Source organism: Cynocephalus volans, chromosome 4 (assembly GCF_027409185.1).
Source record: "Cynocephalus volans isolate mCynVol1 chromosome 4, mCynVol1.pri, whole genome shotgun sequence".
Taxonomy (NCBI): Eukaryota; Metazoa; Chordata; class Mammalia; order Dermoptera; family Cynocephalidae; genus Cynocephalus; species Cynocephalus volans.
In genome coordinates, this window is record NC_084463.1 from 46,472,689 (window position 1) to 46,492,224 (window position 19,536).

A 19,536-nucleotide genomic window follows, 5' to 3' on the forward strand; every position below is an offset into this window, starting at 1 on the left:
AGCACCTGATGTGGACTAGACACTGTAGCAGAGGCCCAAGTAGAGCCCCTAGTTGTAGCTTCCAAAGGGAGTGTGAATCTGAATGGGGAAATGGACCAGAGGACTCATTAGGATGGGTTAAGATGCCACCTTGAGATGTGCATGCCCGGCACAGCTTCTGGGGGTGGGGCTGGTGAGAATAACCTGGCTGCAGTGGTACAGACCCTTCGTCAGCAGTGGTAGGCCTGGGACATCAGGTACTTAAATACCCTCAGTGGGTAGAGAACCCAACCCAGGGACTCCTGCCAGCCTCCGGCCACATGCTGAGCTTCCTGGGCTCCAGCTCAGACCACCGTCACCTGCCTGGGGACTGCAGGATACTGTGGATTCTGAACTGGGGTGGGCCATGCCCCCGCAAAGTTCTCCTCCTCTCTAGTAGGTGTGCAAGAAGGTGGTGCCCTGTGACCACCGGAACCCCCGCTGGTCCCAGGAGAACAAGAAGGTCAAGGAGCACCTGGCAGCAACTGTCCATGCCACCGTTACCCCGTTCAGCAGTGTGGCCGACCGTGTCATCAGCACCTGCCTCGGGGACCACAGCTGGAAGGCCCGGGAACTGCTTTCCGTTTCATAGGTTTTTGTGTTTCCTTCTCAGGAGAGCCACCATTTAGGATGTTTTTCTCACTCTCTGCCATTGTCTGTACCCCGCCTGGCACGTCTGCTCACTGTCTGAAGAAGACACGGAGAGACATTGGGAGGTAGGGAGGACATCTCCCTACCAGGGATGGAGCACCAGGGACGACCGGGGTCCTCTGTTGTGCTAAACATTGCTTCCTCGGTGAGCCTGGAAGTCGCTGGGGCCAGGGACACTGGAGGCTGCGATGAGCTGGTTGAAGAGGCCTGTCAATCTTTCTGGGACCTTAGGCCAGCAGTTCTGCCCCAGGATTCAGTGTTATCAACTGTCAGGCACAGGCTGGAGCCAGTTGGACACTATCAAGTGTTTAGTAACAGCAAAGGAACTCTTTGCACAACTGAAATCTCAACTGTAAAACCAGAGCCGCTCAGTTGAAATGGGGATGGGGCGCAGGTGGCCAGCGTGAGAGCTCCTCTGCCCAGTCCCTCGCAGCCCTTAGGACTCAGAGAAGCCCAGCTGGAAATTCTCATCCAGACAATGGGAATTCTTTGGATTTTCAAACTAAAGGAATTTGAACTCACACAACTCCACATTATTCACACTTTTTCCTCTTTGCCCTCTTTGGGCGGGAGGGAAGCTTCCCGAAATTTCAAAAGCTGTGTGCCAAAGACAACTCACTGAGCAGAAATGTGCTCATCTAGTAAAGAGGAGGTGAGGGGATAGGGGAGTGAATTGGGGGAAACAACAGGGCGAGAGTGGAAGGGGCGCCTGCCTGGTGGTGATTTTAACTTTCCCCCTGAATGTTTCTGTGAAAACTCTCAGGCTTGTCCAGATTGATGGGAATAGAGATGCGTTTGTGCAGAGGCACTGGGCGTTCTGGGGGCAGGAAGCCCTGGAAATGGGTGCAGTGATGCAGCTGGGCTGTGCCGGGGTGGAAGAGAAGGCCGTGGAGAGAAGGAAGGGCACCTACCTTCCCTGGAATAGAAGGGATGAGAAGTGATGACAGCAGACACAGTCAAGTAGTCACCTGAAATGCGTTGTCATCTGAAGGCTCACCCAGGAAAGAATGGGCTTCTGACCTCACTCAGGGTGTTGGCATCATTCGTGTCTGGTGGTGTGTGACTGGGAGCCCCAGCTTCTGACTGGCAAATGTGGGCTGCCCTCAGCGTAGGGGCCACTGCAGTTCCCCACCTCGTGACACTTTCCACAGTTCAGCTGGAGGGTGTCTCTCCAGGCTGCTCCGTGGTTTCTTGTACAACAGACCAGATTCATGGTGGCAGCAGCCTGTCAGCTTTCCTCTATTCACCCGGACTGGAAAAATCACAGATTCTTCCCACACTTAAAAGAGGAGGGTGACACAGAGAGCAAAGGTTGCGGACGTCATGAGGCCATTTTAAGATTCTTCCTCCTACGCCCACCTTTCTACGGAATCCGGTTCGTGATTTTAGAAAAAGCTTCCCCTCGCATTATTGGAGAAATGGTGTTCTATAAAAGAATACCGACATAAAAATAACGGTCCCCAAAGGTGGGAGAAAAGAAGATTTCCCTCGATCGGGACTTCTCAGCCTTGGCAATCTTGATATTTTGGGCTGGGTAATTCTTTGCCCGGCATGAGACGGTGCGATGTAGGAGATGATGGTAGCTACCTACTAGACGCCAGTGGAAACCTTCATGTGAAAACTAGAAATGTCTCCACAGGTGTTACAAGGTGTCTTGTGGGAGGCAAAACTGCCCCAGCCGAGAAGCACTGCTACACCCCATCTGCAAATATACACACGTGCGGGCAGTCTTTGCTTGGCGTGGTAGCGCAGAACTCTAAGAATGACCATACGAGCTTCCAGTATTTTACTGTTTGAACTTTCAGGGCTGTGAAACACGTCTGGGATTTCCTTGAATGTGCAGTGTTACTGGCATCACTATTTCTGGGCTATCTGTTCCTTTGACAAGTTCTCTTATTTGTGTGTGTAAGGTCACCTTCACTGTGGCTGAGTAGTGGGAGTCTTTGCAATGGCAGAAGTGTCAAGATTCTCACAGTTGCCCACTTTCCCCGCCTCTATTTCCATTTGATTCCAGTTTCCTTTCCAGCCTCATCACTTCTTGTTTCTTTGTTGCACTTTCATCCTTGTCGGCAGATTCCCTTTCCTGAGTGAGTGAGTGTCGGTCTCTGTTAACTGCCACATGGCTTATCACTGGGAGTCCGGGAGGCGACACAGCTACACAAGCTGCTGTCTGTGCGTGTAGTAGGGAACAGATGCACAGCCACCCCTTGCCAAACAGACTTGGAAAGGAGGGACATGACTGGACACTGATGATGACGCCCATCTGTTGCTTGTGCAGGGAATGTGGGCCGACGGGAGAGCCCTGAGTTTGCACGGTAGCACTTGAGGTGTTCGCTCACAGTTCCTGGCCTGTGGTACTGACATTTGAACAGTGTTGTTGAGGGACTGGTGTATTTAACTAGACGGTGGTGACAGAGAACCATGCGTATGGACACACTTCAAAGAAGGAAACACGTGTGTGTCCAGAGAATGCTGAAAAATCTAAACTTTCTAACCCCTCCAAGAAAACGTGGGAAGATGTGGAGTGAGACAATATTTTAAAACCGAGCACCAAATGATCTGCCACTTCTCCCTCAGGAGATTAGACCCTGAGAATCTACAGAGAAGAGAAAATGCAGCTCCACGCAACTGCTATCGGTGCAGAAAGCTTTGCAGTAGCTTTCAGCGAGAAAGAGCTCTTCCGTCGGTTCAGCAGGAAAGACAGATGGTGGCGTGTGCGCGCTGCTGGAGCTCGCTGTCACGTTGAAACGCAAGCAGTTATTCTGTCTGTGTTCATAGGGCACCATCTCCAAAGATCAGGTATCGTCAAATTAAATATTGAAAGACGCACAACGTGCAACGTGACTATATTGATTTTAATGAAAACACCAAGAAAGACAACACTCCTGTGATTCCAGGTAAAGATAGGTGTGTTGGTCCGTTTAGTGTTGCTATAGGAGAATACCTGAAACTGGGCGATGTATGAAGAGAAATGGCATTTATTTCTCTCAGTTTCCGAGGCTGGGAAGTCTAAATGCCATTTGGTGGTGGCGACAGTGACTCGGGGTCTCACCTTGCATGATGGTGGGAGCAGAGAGAGCAGAGAGAGAGAGAGAGAGAGAGAGAGGGGCAGACTCTCCTCTTCTTCTTAATGCCCCCAGAACCACACCCCCGACCACCATTTTCAATCCTTTCACTACTGCAGGGTCCTACAATCCTCTCACCTCTTCAAGGCTCCACCTTTCATATTACCGTAATCGGATTTCCCACCCTCTTCACAGTCCCACGAGGGACTAAGTTTCTAATCCACAAAACTTGGGGGACACATTTCAAGCTTAAGTGAGTTTGGGGGGGACATAATTCAACCCACTCCAATAGGTAAAACCGAAAAAGGGATTGAATTTATTAGAATCAGGGCCGGTCGGAGGTGGAGCTGGGAAGGCAGTTGCGGCTGCCTGGCTTCCTTGGGCCTGCTCTTCTTTGCCTCGAGGGTGTCGCCGGCCTAGTGGGATGGGGGCTCCAGCTGGCAGGAGAGCTTGTAGCTGCAGGACAGAGAGGCAGCTGCGAGTCTACCTAGCGGGAGCCACACCTCAGCTCTCCCTCCCAGTGCGTGCCCCCTAGCTGGAGTCCTGGTGCCCCAGGGGTCACCGCGCAACAGGGTCTGTGGCTGACCAGACAGCCATGGCCCCAGGCTCTCTGCAGCTGCCACCAGAAAGAGTCCCCTATGCCCTGACTATCGTCAAATTCCTGCAAGGCCCTCACCTCTCGTTGTCACTGAGCCACTCAGTGGAGGTAAACCAGTGTCCGAATTCTTCCTCCTTCTCGATGTGGTAATTGTTGGCTGCCACCTGGAGGAGCTGGATCTCTCTGAGGACTTTAACTTCCTGGGGCCACAGAAAAAAACAGGATGCTGACAGGGCCTGGGTGGGAGATGCCAAAGGGGCCTTGTGGGGGAGGGATGGAGCAGGGAGCTGGTTGGCAGACTTGTCTCTCAAGTGATACCCTCCTCTCCTTCCATCCCATCCGTGCCCCAACCTGATCTCAGAGTCGGGTTCCAACAGTCTGTCCCCCAGAAATGTGTCCTTGATTCCTGTCCCCTTCCCACACCCTCCAGTGGGATGGGATGCCCCCTCCGTCTCTCAAATCTTCCTAATACATCAGAGTTGCAGGGGATGCAGGCAGGAAGTGTCCTGCCCGGGTGAGAGGGGCCGTCTCTGACTTCCACATCCCCACACTCCCTCAAGCGAGGGCCGCAGCTACTCACCTTCCGCCTTTTCTGGGTGTTGAATACCTTTCCCTGAAAGAGTGATGGTGCGAGTCTCTCAGAAAGGCCCCCTAGCCCATTTCTAGCCCCATCCTCACCCGTTCCCGTGTTGCACTAAGGCCAGGGCCACCGGGGTCAGGGGGTTTGCACAGAACAGGGCTTGCACCTAGGTCAGGCTCTGAGCTCTGGAGAAGGATGACATGGGAGCTGAGGATCGAGGACCTTCTGTCTCAGCCCTCCCTGATGACAAGTGAGGATGCTGAAGCCTCTGATCAGAAGGGGCTGCTGGCCACTCCCAAGCTGCCTGCCATCAGAGGGGCCCGATCTCACTCTCTTCCCATGGCAAGCAACGAAGGGAGAGGCTGAGTCCAGCTGAGCTCTGCGACTTGTCCACTTGGAGAACAGGGACTGGGTGGGGGCTTATGCGGAGGCTCCATCGCTCACGGGTGAGAAGGGCGTGACACCCCCACCACACGGGCAGCCGTGAGGTCTCGTGAGTGGAGGTTTGCCGAGTGCTGAGTTCTAAGGGCTCTCCCCTCCCCAGCCTCAGGGTCCTGGCCCCCGAGCTGCCCGTCCCCAGGCTCACTCACATCCACATAGTCGTCCATCGCAGCGTCTAACATCACCAGGTCGCTGAGATAGGTTCCCAGGAAGGGGACGATGCCCTGTGACATTGGGGTGGTAGTGGTGATGAGCACCAGCTCCTGGGTGTCCACACTTGGCTTATTCTATCAAAATCTTATCAACCTCGTCTTTCTGGACCCCCCCCCCCAGCCAGGTTTTCCACTTGGAGCCACAGAGCAACCTCGGGCGCCTCCCCTCTGTGGCCACACTGCTCTCTCCCCAGCTGGCGTCCAAAGACACCGTGTACCCCCTAGCTACCTCTGTGGTGAACGTTTCATGTCACAGTGGTTACGTGGTTCCTGCCACACCTCGCTCTGTAATCCCCTCCAGGCCAGCTCTTCCAGGTCCTGGACCTGGTGTCCCTAACAAAGGCATCTCAGATGCCCTGGCCACAGGAAGGCAGGCCCCTTAGGGTGGAAGCTGTCTCCTCTTTGGATGTGGAGGCCTCCAGCTGGAAGGGAGGGGCCCCTGTCATCTACTCCCTAGAGCCCCTCCCAGTCACAGACACACGCGCCTTTTTCTGCTGCCGCTGCCTCATCTGGGCTCTCTGATGGTTCATCTCCAAGGTGGCCAGTTTGACAGTCCCCACCTGACAGGGTCAGGGACAAGGTTAGTGCTATGTCCAAATGAATGTCCCCTCCTAAGTTCATGTGGAAACATGATACCCACTGTAACTGTATTAAGAGGGTGGAAGATTCTACAACGCTGTTTGAAAGGTGGGGCCCTGTAAGAGGTGACTGGATCAGGACTACTCTGCCCTCATGAATGAACGAATTCGTTCGTGGGCTATCGTGGAACCGGACTGGCGGCTTCCTAAAGAGTGCGTGGACATACGCTCTTGCCCTCTTGCCATCTGATACGCTGTGCCACCCCCTGACTCTGCAGAGAGTCCCCCCCGCCCCGCTGGAGTAAGACCCTCACTAGATGTACCCCCTCTGCTTGGACTTTCCAGCCTCCTAAAGTTTAGGAAAAAAAATGCTCGGTTTCTTTAAAAATGACCCAGTTTTAGGTGTTCTGTTGTAAGCAACAGAAAACAGTAAGATAGTGAATGAGACTGTCTTCGCCTCACCCAGTTCCACCCCTGCGCCTGACCTTCAGCTCTGGATATCTGACTCATGAGCTGGTGGAGTGCCACCACCTCCTCTGGCGGCTCTGGTTCTAGAGTTGATGCCAGCTGTGACACTCTCCAGTGTGCGGTCTTGGGCGTGCACCCCGGCCACCCTTCCCTGTTTCCTCATCGGGAGAGGATCCCCTGAGAACTCATATTACTGTCGTCGACGTTGTCCCCGGCACCCCTGGAGGAAGAGGCAGACACAGGCACGCTCCATGAGCCTCGTTAACCTCCTCGCCACTCTGTGAGGCCCGCACAACAGGCTCGTCGTCATCCCTACGGTCTCCGGGTGAGAAAACAGAAGCCGGAGGCGGGGGCGTGCCTTGCCCAGGGCTTCGCGGCCGAGGCCTGGCTTCCTAGAAACTGCTGGGCTAGTTTGCCGAAGGAAGCCCTGCCTACCGCATCCACCAGCGGCCTGGAGGAAGCCGCGTGCCGACAGGATGGAGCAGCGTGCGAGGCGGACACCGGCTGCTTCTGCAGCTCCTCTGCCCTCCTGCACAGCCCGGCTGCCATCACCGCGTCCGGTCACCAGGGCTCCTGCCACATTCTCCACCTGGCCACGGCAGACACATCCTTCTCCTGCTAGTCCGCGCAAGACGGGACTGAAGTTTTCCTGTCAACTTTCAGTGAGAAAGCAAAACGCACCACAACAAAACCAAACAACTCACCTCTGCCTATGTCCCCAAACACCTGCCCCCATCTCTCAGCCTCTACTTTACCTTTTTGCTCAGTACCTTCTCTTTTCTACATAAGTTTGCAAAACTACGGGAGCCTTTTCTGTGAAGGGGAAAGAAAGAAAGATTAATTTGGGAATAATGGGGCGACCCGTAAGTTCAAGTTTGTTTGTTTGTCTGTCTGTCTGTTTGTTTTTTTGAGACTGCAAACAATCCAAACTGCCTTGAGGAGAGTTGTCAGCTGGCTTCCTCTGAGTCCTATGGGCTCCGGGGCCCTGGGAGAGGGGCTCTCGTGTTGGTCACCTGGGCCCCGTCCCCATTTCAACTGAGAAGCTCTGTTTTACAGTTTAGACGTGAGTAGGACAAGGTCTTATTGTGTCTAGCAAACACTTGAAACTGCCAGTTTGGTAAAAACCCGTGCCTGACACTTAGTGAAAGTAGAAAACAAAGCAAAATGAAACTTTAGCTTGGGGTAAGAAATCCTGGGCTAAGTTCCCGGGGAGTCTCCCAGGGAGACCCTAGTCATGAGCCCATTCTTGCCTCAGTGCCTCTGACCTCCCGGTCCCTGCCACGGTCATTAAGGGGGCAATGCCCAAACCTGTGGGGGCGTCCCCGGTCCACCCCTGTGCTCCTACAGGAAGAGGCCCACCCACCTGGAAACTTCTCTCCACGTCCTTCTCATTCGATGGATCGGTGTGCTCTGCAGAGCGGAGAGGATGGCGTGGACTGAGGAGAAGTTCCTGAGGACCAAGCACTCCTGGGGAGGAAAGAGAATGAACCAGGAGGTGGGGAGTTGGAGCCCGCCTGCTCCAGCTTCAGCCCCTCGGCTGACATCTCCCCTCTTGGATGAGGCAGAGAGCCGGGCAGCCACGGGAGGGCACAGCTGGAACCCCACGAGCAGAACTCACAGAGGGAGGATGTTAGCTCAACCCAAGAGCCCAGATAGGAAGTGAGCCTCCAGCACTGGGACATGGGGGTCAAGGCCAGTGTGCCCTGAGAGGAAAGGCCCAGGGATTGTGCAGGGACTTGACCACAGGCGACTGCCCTGATGGTGGTTGTTAATAAAAGGCAGTTCCCAAGTCTGCAGAGAGGGGATCCCCTGGGTCCTCCCACGGCTTACCCTGGCCACCTTGATCCAGTGCTCCAGCACCCTGGCTCTGTCCTGGGCCTTCCTGCTGTCATCCCCAAGGCAGGTGGTGATGACGCAATTGGCCACATTGTTAAATTGGGCGACGGTGGCACGAACGGTGGGTGCCAGGTGCTCCTTCCCCTTCTTGTGGCGTTGGGACCAGATGGAGCCCAGGCAGTCATAGGGCACCACCTCCCTAAACAGCTCCTGGAGAGGAAGAGTGTGTCACACACAGGCTACTCTTGTGAAAGAGTTTGGATCTGGCTATGCGCCCACTAAAGGCACCCAAGAGCTAATACTGGCAGGCAAGGAACGAGTGGCATGGTCAGGCAGGCCGTTCTCACTAGCTCCGAGCACTAGAAAATGGCTCGGGTGTGCTCATCTTGAGGCCGCATCCAGTGTGCATCCTGATGAGCCCTTTGTTCTATTTCCTTCCTCAGATGCGCACTGCCTGTGGCAGCTATGACTACGGGTTCTCTTAGGGGGTCTGCTAGGGAGTCGAGTCCATCTCAGGTCCTAAGAAGTGCTGAGGTTGGTGAGGTCACACGGGAGGATGGGTGGGTAACTCCTGAACCCAGCTGCCCCTCAGTGAGCACCCTCCGTCAACCAGAGAAGCCAGGCCCCCGTGCTGCTTTCTCTCTGTCCCTTTTCATGTTAGCTTGGGTCGCTCTGCAACTGGTACTGTTGATGTCTCAACTTGACTGTCGACATGTGGACAGGGAAGGCTTGGGAATGAAGAAACTCATCCAGGTCACATCATTGGTAAGATGTGGAGCTGGTATTGGACCCAGATCACTGGACTCTGGTGAGTAATGGCTTGTCTGGGACACCAGGTGCAAGAAGGACAGCCTGTCTAGGCAACCGCCCTCCTCGCCCCCCGCAGAGGCGAGCTGCTCACCGCGTCCATCAGAGTCAGCTGCTCTGCCAGCAGCTTAGGAGGGAATGCCCTGATGTCCCACAGGTCTCCACGGGGCCGGTTCAATGTTGCCACAGGAGAGGGGCACGAGGGCTTTGAAGGGTCCTCTAGCTTCAGCCGTATCACATGTGGTGGCTCTTCTCCTGGCACTGCTGCTGGCACGGAAGCTGGCGGTGGACCCAGTTGCACAGGTGACTCTGAGCGCAGGGCGGGCCCCAGCTCTACTGGAGGTGCTGGCACTGGCTCTAGAGCTTGCCTGGGAAGTGCCTGTGGTTCTGGACATGAAACAGGAGCAGGGGGAAAAATAGAAAAGGTTCACCAGCATCAGTCATTTCCCACTGGCCTTTCCAAACACGGAAAGGATCTGACTGCATTAAAGGGAGTTCTAGCCCCAAAGCACCACCCCTGGTAATTCTTCCAGACTGCGGTCCCCTCACCATCTGTTGCTGCCTCAAAGAGCTCTGGGTGCCTCAGGTTGGTCAGCAGAACGTACACACTGGCACCCGTGTCCAATCCAGGCAAGCTGACCTGCACGTGGTCGATCTTCACTTTCAACGATGGAAAGTGCAGGGGCTGATGGAAATCTGTGCAGAAACGCTCCGGCATAGTGACCACAGTGTGACAGATGGTGCTGGAAGTGTGAGAGTGGGCAGCAAAGTCAGAGGCTGGCCTTTGCTTCCACGCTGTGCTCCCAGGGCACGCTTGCGTAGTGGTTCTGGGCCCCTGGGCCTGCCACTGCCTGTCTAGAGGACACAGCCCCCCCCCCACCCAAGCCCTGTGTGGCGGTCCTGACAGTGGCAGACCTGGCCATTAGACAGGACAAGTACAGACCCTCGTGAGCCTCACCCTTACACTCACATGGGTTTTCCGAAAGGACGGGACACCCACCTATGTGCACCTGTGAACTAAGGACCAAGGCCCCAGGCAGGTCTGTGGGCAGGCTGCTCATAACTTCAGGCCTGAGCCGCTGTTGTCTGGGTCAGGAGGGACAGAGGTGGGATGGAGGACGGGCAGAGCTAGGATGCCACTGTCCTGGGGACGTGTCTCTCGAGAGCTGGCGGTGAGCCCCAGACTCCCCCTGTTTTGCAGGGAGACTGTGACCCCATCCACAGCTCCGTTGGACTCCTTTTCACTTGCAGGGAAAGCCCCCAGACCTCAGCGCCCTCGTGGGAATTACAAGTTGTCTCAGATTCACAGCTTTGTCAGTCCCTCCCCAGCCACGGTCCGTATGTGCCCCCGCACTCTGGGGTACAGTGAGCTCTCTCTCTGGATCAAAAGTCCACATACTTTCTAGTTGGGTGCTGGGCCTGTCATTGTGGGTAGGACGCGGGAGAGTGCACCTCCACCTTGAGGAGGCCACGAGGGCGTCACAACTGACATGCTGTGGACGTGACGTGCTCACGGTGTCTACCGTGAGTATCTCACTCCATGACTAGAATTGAGTCCCAGTGTCTGTGGTCTGCTTTGGTCACTGAATTATGCCAAGCGTCTAGAAAAGTGACTTTACAAAGGAAGGGCTTCTAAATGTGTTGAATAAGTAAGCCCCAAGCAGAGCATTCCCAGATATCTGAGTGGACCTGGGGTCCCTTCCTCTGGTGCCCATGGAGCCTGTTCTTTCTATATCAAGGACAAAGACAAGTTAGAAGAAATCTCAAATAAAAGTGCGAAATCAGATATGCCTTCTCTGGGCTTTTGCAAACTCAGAGAGACACCGGCCATGGGGTGGGGGTGGGGGGCATGAGGCAGAGAGCTCTTTCAGCCAAACAGGAAAGAAAAATAATAAATATGAACAAGCACAGTGCATCCAGCTGAGCCAGGCACTAGGCATCTCCTTGCCATGTCTTATGAAATTTGGCCCCTATAAAGACTCGATGGGGTTCATCCTCTTGCCACCCCACTCCTCAGAGGAGCAAACAGGCTCAGAGTGCTGCAGTGGCATTCCCGAGACACAGCTTCTAGGTGGCAGAGTCACCACGGTGCCTTGGAGGGGGCGGGCACTCACCTACTGAAGAGCTGGTCCAGGAACTGTGGGATGGTGGCGAAGTCCCAGTAGGAGCAAAGGAAGGTGGAGAAGTGGGGGACCGTTCTGCCCTGGAGAGCTGGCAGCAGGGACTCCAGCAGCTTCGCCCCTGTGCCTGGCTGGATTGTCCGCATCATGCGGATCTCTTGCAGGTCCAGGGTACGACCCTTTTTACCCTGGAAGGAACAAGGAGGGACACGCTTTCAGTGTCATCACCGTGAATCGCCAGAGAACTGGGGCCTGGAGCTCAGACCAGGAAGCCCCAACCCTTTAGGGATCTGCTCATGTGGGAGACATGAGTGACCGTCGTGAAAAAGATTATAGGCTCTCAAAGCAAAAGTTGACGTGGGGGCGCTGGACAGAAAAGAACTAAGAAAGTAGTACCTTCGCAGTATCTTCAATGTGGTTTGTTAGCTGTGGAGCAACTAAGTGCCTGTATTAGTAGCCTGTATTAGAGATCACTGTCCCGGTGAGTTCTCAAAAATGACTCCCACTGTAGCCACAGGAAACATAGGCATTTGGATGTCAGTGGCTGCTCGACAGCACACAGGTCGGCGCTGAGAACTGTCCTCAGCTGTGGCTGCAGGTTCCCACTGAGCTCCCAGGGGCTTGGTCTGCTGCTGGCATGGGAAGGAAGGGGGCGGTGGGAACCTCATTTCCTCCCCATTTTGGAGACTGTGTGCAGAGAAAGACACCTGAAGAGAACCCTCACAACTTAAACAACACAATTGTGCTCCTTTCATTTAGATCAGAGAGAGCCACGCTGATCCCAGATGCCACACAGTGGGAGCGCTGGCAGCTTCTGGGGCAGGAGGAAGCCCATTGCAGTGCCAAGATCTGAGCAGACGATTGAGGAAAAAGAAAGACCAAGTGTGCGGTAAGTGGCTGACTGTGACTGAGACGTATCCGTTGCGAGGTTGAAAATGAAGGAAAACAAACGGTCATCTTATTTGCCACAAGGTCTCCAGACGGGTAAAATATCGAAAAGAATGTTAACACCCAGGAAAGGCTGAGGCAGGGAAGCAGCTCCGTTCTGAGACTGCTGCTGACCATGCACCTGCTACATCACTTTGGAAAGTCATCTGGCTTTAGCTATCAACATTTGACACGTGCATAGCTTTTCACCCAGGAATCCCTCTCCCCGGAGGCTGTTTTAGGAGGGGATTAGTATATGTTCTGGGCTGAACTGTATTCCCTTCTTAAAATTCACAATTGATGTTGTAATACCCAGTGCATAAGGTGATGACTGCGGTAGGACACAGGTCTTTGGAAAGGCAATTAAGTTTGAGTAAATTCGTTAGTGTTCGCTTTGATTTGACATGACACGGGCCGTCACAGGAAGACGTGGTAAGGACACAGAGAAGCAGTAGAGAAGAGCATGTGAACAGAGGTATAGGACGTGGCCGTCTCCAAGCCCAGGAGAGAGACCTCAGGGGAAACCACCCCAGCCAACAGCTTGACATCAAATTTCTAGCCTCCAGAATTGTGGGAACATATATTTTTGTTGTCAGAGGCCTCTAGTGTGTGGCGCTGTGTTACGGCATCCCTAGCCAGCTCACACAGTCTGTCGGGCACACGTAAGATGTTCCCTGCAGCGCGGCTGAAGTGGAAATTACAACTGAACCGTGTCACGTTCCACTGGCACCGAGAGACTGAACTGCCAGGGAAAATGGCCTCTGTTACAGGAAAACATGAAGACATGGGAGGGCACAGCTCCCGGCCTGGTGGGGCTCCAGCGATGTGCTCTGCGAGATGACCCATTGCAGACAAACGTGTAGAACAGCCGGACCCCCTTTTTTGTGTGACTTCTCTTTTTTGTGTGTGTGAACACACCCTGCCCCATAAGGGGGATGGTTTGTAAGTCTTGGAGGAGACCTGGGAGGCAGTGGGGCTGACTGCTGCACAGGACACCTGGGGTGGGGAGCTAAGACAGTAAGAAGAGTGGCAACGAGCAGAGATACTCACGGCCTAGTGTAGAGTGAAACCACACAGAAGTGCCTACTCTTATAGTCCTGCAAGTGAGAGAACAGGGACTTTGCACCTTAAGCGAGTTGCCAGTGGGTAGTACTAGAGGCCAGATTCCTGTGGGAGTGGGACTGTGGGTCACTCCAGTGGGAACGCTTGAGTATAGTTTCCAGGGGAGTCCCCATATTTGGGTCGGGGTCCTGGGCCCACTCTGGTCATTTTGCGTTCCTTTCTGTGGAGACCTCTCTGTGCCCGCTCTCACCTTAGACCAGCGCTGGCCTTGGTGGGTGACATGGTGCGCCTGCCCCTTGTCCAGGGAGATGGGGTATTCGGACCCATCGAACACCTCCTCGGTGATCTCCTGCGTGGAGCTCTGTAATGAGAGTGGCCGGCATTTGGGCCAGTAAGAGTCAGCAGCCTCCTGCCTGTGTCCGTGGGAGATACCCCGACTAGAAATTCTGCCCCCCTGATCGGGCACAGAGAAGCATCTGCATAGACCTCTAGCCAGGGAGGAAACCAGATAACAGCTAGAGGTGAAGAATTTACTTCTGAGGATACAGACTTGGTCCCTAACAGTTACTTTCCCATCCTTCCAGCAACAACGTGAGACGTGGACAGACCTTCCAGGGTTTCATCCCCTAACGCGACCATCTCCTGTTCAGGAGGGGCCCTTCTCCTCCTCTTTATTCTCTCTCTCTCTCTCTCTCTCTCTCTCTCTCTCTCTCACTCTCTCTCTCACTCTCTCTCACTCTCACTCTCACTCTCTCTTGCACACACACACACACACACACACACAGGCACACACACACAGGCACACACCCACACACACACTCTCACACACACACAGAGACACACACACACACACACACGGTGATTGGAATTTGGTGAAAAACTGCCCAGCTGGGATCACAGGTGTGGACTGTCCTGGATTGGGCTACCCTGTGTTACCTGGGGGTGCCCCCTGCCAAACGGCCACAGGCATCGGAGGAGAGGACGGAACCAACGTCTCCATCGTCTCCACACGCTCTCTCTCCAGGAATTCCTGAAGTGAGATCGTCGAAAACTCGGGATGCGACCTGAATCCATCTTTCTCTCTTGGCAGTTGCTTGCCAAGTGAGCTGCACGGTTACCAGAGTTCTAAGTTCTCTTGCGGTCCATCACTAAGGAAGTGAGGTCACTTCTTATAAGATTCCATGACATGGGGTCCTTCCTTCAGTATGATCTACCCAGTGGTCTCTCTGGGCTGACGACTGCTCACCCTCTTCCCCCATGTCAACTCCTTAACTGCACACAAGTGTGCAAACACAGCACTCCCTCAGCCCCTTGGGTGTGCAGCAAGGGCCCCAGGTTTCAAGGCAGGGGTTGGTCAGAATCTGCTTTTTCTCACCATTTCTGTGATCCAAGACAGGATATCGTGTCTTTTAAGACCTGCCCAGTTTCCCAACATGCCCAGTGGGGATTGTGCAAGCATTTATTTCCTACGAAATTCATGAGGTGTCTATGAGATAAATCTTATGGAAACTCATGGGTTGGTGTCTGTAGTGGATTGAATTATGTCCCCCCAAAAGTCATTGAAGCTTGAATCCCCTGCATTTTATGTATTAGAAACTTAGCCCCCACTGTGATTGTTAAGAGGGTGGGAAATCCTGTTATGGTAATTGAAAGGCAGAGCCTTGGAGGGGATCGGATTGTGGGACTGTGCTGAATGGATTAAAGATGGTGGTCAGGGGTGTGGTTCTGAGAGCTTTAAAAGAAGAGAAAAATCTGTCTTGCTCTCTCCTCTCTCTGCTTCCACCATCTTGCAATGCGAGACCCCTGGGTTGCTGTCACCACCTCCAGATGGACTTTGGACTTCCCAGCCTCAGAAACTGTAAGCAAATAAATTTCATTTTCTTTATAAATTACCCAGATCCAGGTATTCTGTTAGAGCAACACAAAAGGGAATGAACACAGTGTCAAATGTACATAGTGCACATACGTGGAGATATTTGAATTACAAAAAAGAGTGAAATATAGCAGGAGATACAATTCAAAGAGGCCTGAGTTCCAGCAGTGTAATCTTGGGAAAGTCCTTTGTTGTGACCAGGTTTTTTGGGGTGTTTTTTTCCCCCCTGCAGTGATAACACACTGAAATTAATTTCAGGTATTGTCATCTCCTAATAGTAAACTTTTCACTGCCTTCCTATGATATTTAGAATCAGTCCCATGGGCTTTACCTCGGCCTATGTGGTGGCAGCCTGCACAATGAATGGCTCCCAGCACTAAGTGGTTAGCCACTTCCTTCTGACCAGGAGAACACAGCACAAGTGATGGGATGTCACTTCTGTCTGAGTCAGTTCGGGCTGCTGTAACAAAGTACCATAGTGTGGGTAGCTTATATCCAACATCAATTTATTCCTCAGAGATCTGGAGCATGGAAGGTGGAGATCAAAGTCCCAGCAGAGTTGGGTTCAGGTGAGGAATCTCTTTTGGTTTGAAGATAGCAGACCTCAGGTTGTATCCTTTAGAGACAGCACTCAAGTCAGCTTTCAAAAAGTACCTCTGACCGTTGACGACAGCTGAAATAACAGGTGGACAGAAGGTCAGAGACAGAACGCGGGAAAGTTGTGGGACACGAGGGAAGAAAGCCCTTCCCGCAGCACTTGCCAGGGAACAGAAACTTAGCGGCCAAACCTCCACGCTCCTGGAGGAATTGCCACACCAGGGAGAGACCTGCGAGGGGAGCGGCGTGGTGGAGCCGGTAGGACCCGGGTGAGGGGGCTGTACCTCCCGAGCGAGGCAGGGGAGTAGGGTGGTCGGGCTGAGACGGAGGCGGCACGGGGTGCATTAGGAGGGTTCCCCGGGTCCTGAGTTCAGGAGGGGCGGCGGAGGCCAGCAGGGAGGGATGCAGATGGCGGGCGGGGTGCCCGGCGCTGGCAGAGACAGGAGGCTGGGACGCCCTCCTCCCCTCCGGTGGAGCCCAGCGCTGCCCCGCCGTCCGTCCGTCCTTCCGTCCGTCCGTCCCCAGCACGCAGGATCGCCTTGTCCCAGGGCTGCTGCGGGAGCAGCCGGTCGGGGGCGGTGCGGGGGCCAGACCGGAGTAGCAGGTGCAGCTGGGCTGTGGCTTCCTGGTCACGGGCCGTGTCTTGGGGTCCCGGGCCTGGTGAGCCATCGCCGCTGCTGCGAGTGCGAGGGCGGTGGGGACGAGGCCCCTGGGGGAGGGCGGGGAGTGGTTTTGTCGTCTTCCTTGTAGGTTGAGTGTGTTCTTTGTATTTCTACTTCCATGACTGCTGACTTTCATCCCTGCGGACGTGGTGCTGGGGCACGTCAGCGTCATCTTTGAGTTGGAAGAGCCCTGTGCAGCGCTTTGGGAGAGCGGTCTGCTGTGGGGGATCCTCTCGGCCTTCGTCTGTCTGGGAGAGGATTGTCTCTCTCCCTGTTTGAAGGATGCTCTTGTCCGGTACAGTGCTCTTGTCTTGTTGTTGTTGTTGTTGAATTTTTTATTTGACTATAAGATCTCTTTGTCTCCTGGACTGGGCGTTTTCTGTTGAAGAATTTACTGAAATCCGTATTAGGACTTTCTTGTGAGTGAGTGACTTAGTGAGTGAGTGAGTGTGTGTGTGTGTGTGTGTGTGTGTGTGTGTGTGTTTGTGTGTGTGTGTGTGTGTGTGTGTCCGTATGTGTGTGTCTGTGTGTGCATGTCAGTTTGTGTGAGAGAGTCTGTGTGTGTGTGTGTGTTTTCCTCTCATGCAGCTTTCAGTATTCTTCCTTGGCGTTCTGTGTGGTTTTGACTGTTTGACTAGTGTAAGTGGGGCTGATCTGAGGTTTCATGTACAAACTTTTGTGTGGACAGATTTTCAGTTTTCGTTCGTATGGACCCAGCGGTAGGATTGCTGGGGCACCTAGTAAGTTTACATTTCACATTTCGAAAAACTACCGACCTGATTTCCTGGCAGTCTGTAGCATTTTCCAGTCTCTCCGTCAATATATGAGGGTTGTGATATCTCCATAGCCTTGTGAACACTTTGTCTTGACTGTCTTTTTGATTTACAGCCCTTCTAACGGCTACGACACATTATGTCACTGCGGTATTGATAGACATTTCCTTATGGGTGACGACGAATATCTCTTTCGGTGCTTATTGGGCTTTCCTATATCTCACTTAGAGAAATGCTTATTTGAATTATCTGAGCAGGTTTGTGGTTGGTTTGTTACGGCGGCTGGCCTGTGTGGGGATCCTAAGCCTTGATCTTGGTATGAGAACACCACACTCTAACCAACAGAGCGAACTGGCCGACTCTTCCTCTGACCATTTTTTAAATTGGGCTAATTGTCTTTTGCTGTGTGTATATTGGATGAAACATTTTCAGTAGTCTTGTTACATAGGAACTGTCCAAGGTCATAATGCCTGTTACGTTAAATGAGCCATTGACCTCATTAAATGGTGATACTGGTGAAGCTTTTTTTTTCTTTTTTTTTTTTTCCTGCACCTGCTTCATGCCCGGAAGAACGGGCACTTCCCACACAGGCTCTAGAGCCAGCCTTGCCTGCTCTGCACCCAGAGTCACCTGTAGGACTGGATCCATGACCATCTTCCGAGCCCACACCAGGGGCAGGGAAGTGGTCACCTCCAGTGATGGAGCTGGAACTTGAGCGATCTCCAGAGCCCTTCTACCCCTGTCCTGTGATATGATGAACCAGCCCAGTGTGGACATGCGTGACATCATGGCATTCTCGCCCAAGCTGTTGGCAGAGCAGGTGATGCTGATGGACACGGTGAGTGGCTCGGCTCTGCAGAGTGGGGCCTAGACAGGCTTCCTTCTTGCACCTGATGTCCCAGACCAGCCATTCGTGACCAGAGTGCAGTGATCTGGGTCTGGTATCAGTTACGCATCTTACTGACCACGTGAACTGACCTAGTTTTATAATGCCTGTGACGTTCCTCTCCACACGTCAACAGTACAGATGGGGCACCGACAGCACCAGGTGCACGGAGTGACTGTGAAGATCAAATGAGTTGGGACGTATGGGAAGCAAGGCCAGGCCCTGGTCCATTTGGGGATGGAGGATGCTCACTGAGGTGCAGGCAGGTCCATGGGTCCGTTCCACCCACCCTGCCAGGAGGCTTCACCAGCTTCAGCACTTATTTAGCACCTGATGTGGACTAGACACTGTAGCAGAGGCCCAAGTAGAGCCCCTAGTTGTAGCTTCCAAAGGGAGTGTGAATCTGAATGGGGAAATGGACCAGAGGACTCATTAGGATGGGTTAAGATGCCACCTTGAGATGTGCATGCCCGGCACAGCTTCTGGGGGTGGGGCTGGTGAGAATAACCTGGCTGCAGTGGTACAGACCCTTCGTCAGCAGTGGTAGGCCTGGGACATCAGGTACTTAAATACCCTCAGTGGGTAGAGAACCCAACCCAGGGACTCCTGCCAGCCTCCGGCCACATGCTGAGCTTCCTGGGCTCCAGCTCAGACCACCGTCACCTGCCTGGGGACTGCAGGATACTGTGGATTCTGAACTGGGGTGGGCCATGCCCCCGCAAAGTTCTCCTCCTCTCTAGTAGGTGTGCAAGAAGGTGGTGCCCTGTGACCACCGGAACCCCCGCTGGTCCCAGGAGAACAAGAAGGTCAAGGAGCACCTGGCAGCAACTGTCCATGCCACCGTTACCCCGTTCAGCAGTGTGGCCGACCGTGTCATCAGCACCTGCCTCGGGGACCACAGCTGGAAGGCCCGGGAACTGCTTTCCGTTTCATAGGTTTTTGTGTTTCCTTCTCAGGAGAGCCACCATTTAGGATGTTTTTCTCACTCTCTGCCATTGTCTGTACCCCGCCTGGCACATCTGCTCACTGTCTGAAGAAGACACGGAGAGACATTGGGAGGTAGGGAGGACATCTCCCTACCAGGGATGGAGCACCAGGGACGACCGGGGTCCTCTGTTGTGCTAAACATTGCTTCCTCGGTGAGCCTGGAAGTCGCTGGGGCCAGGGACACTGGAGGCTGCGATGAGCTGGTTGAAGAGGCCTGTCAATCTTTCTGGGACCTTAGGCCAGCAGTTCTGCCCCAGGATTCAGTGTTATCAACTGTCAGGCACAGGCTGGAGCCAGTTGGACACTATCAAGTGTTTAGTAACAGCAAAGGAACTCTTTGCACAACTGAAATCTCAACTGTAAAACCAGAGCCGCTCAGTTGAAATGGGGATGGG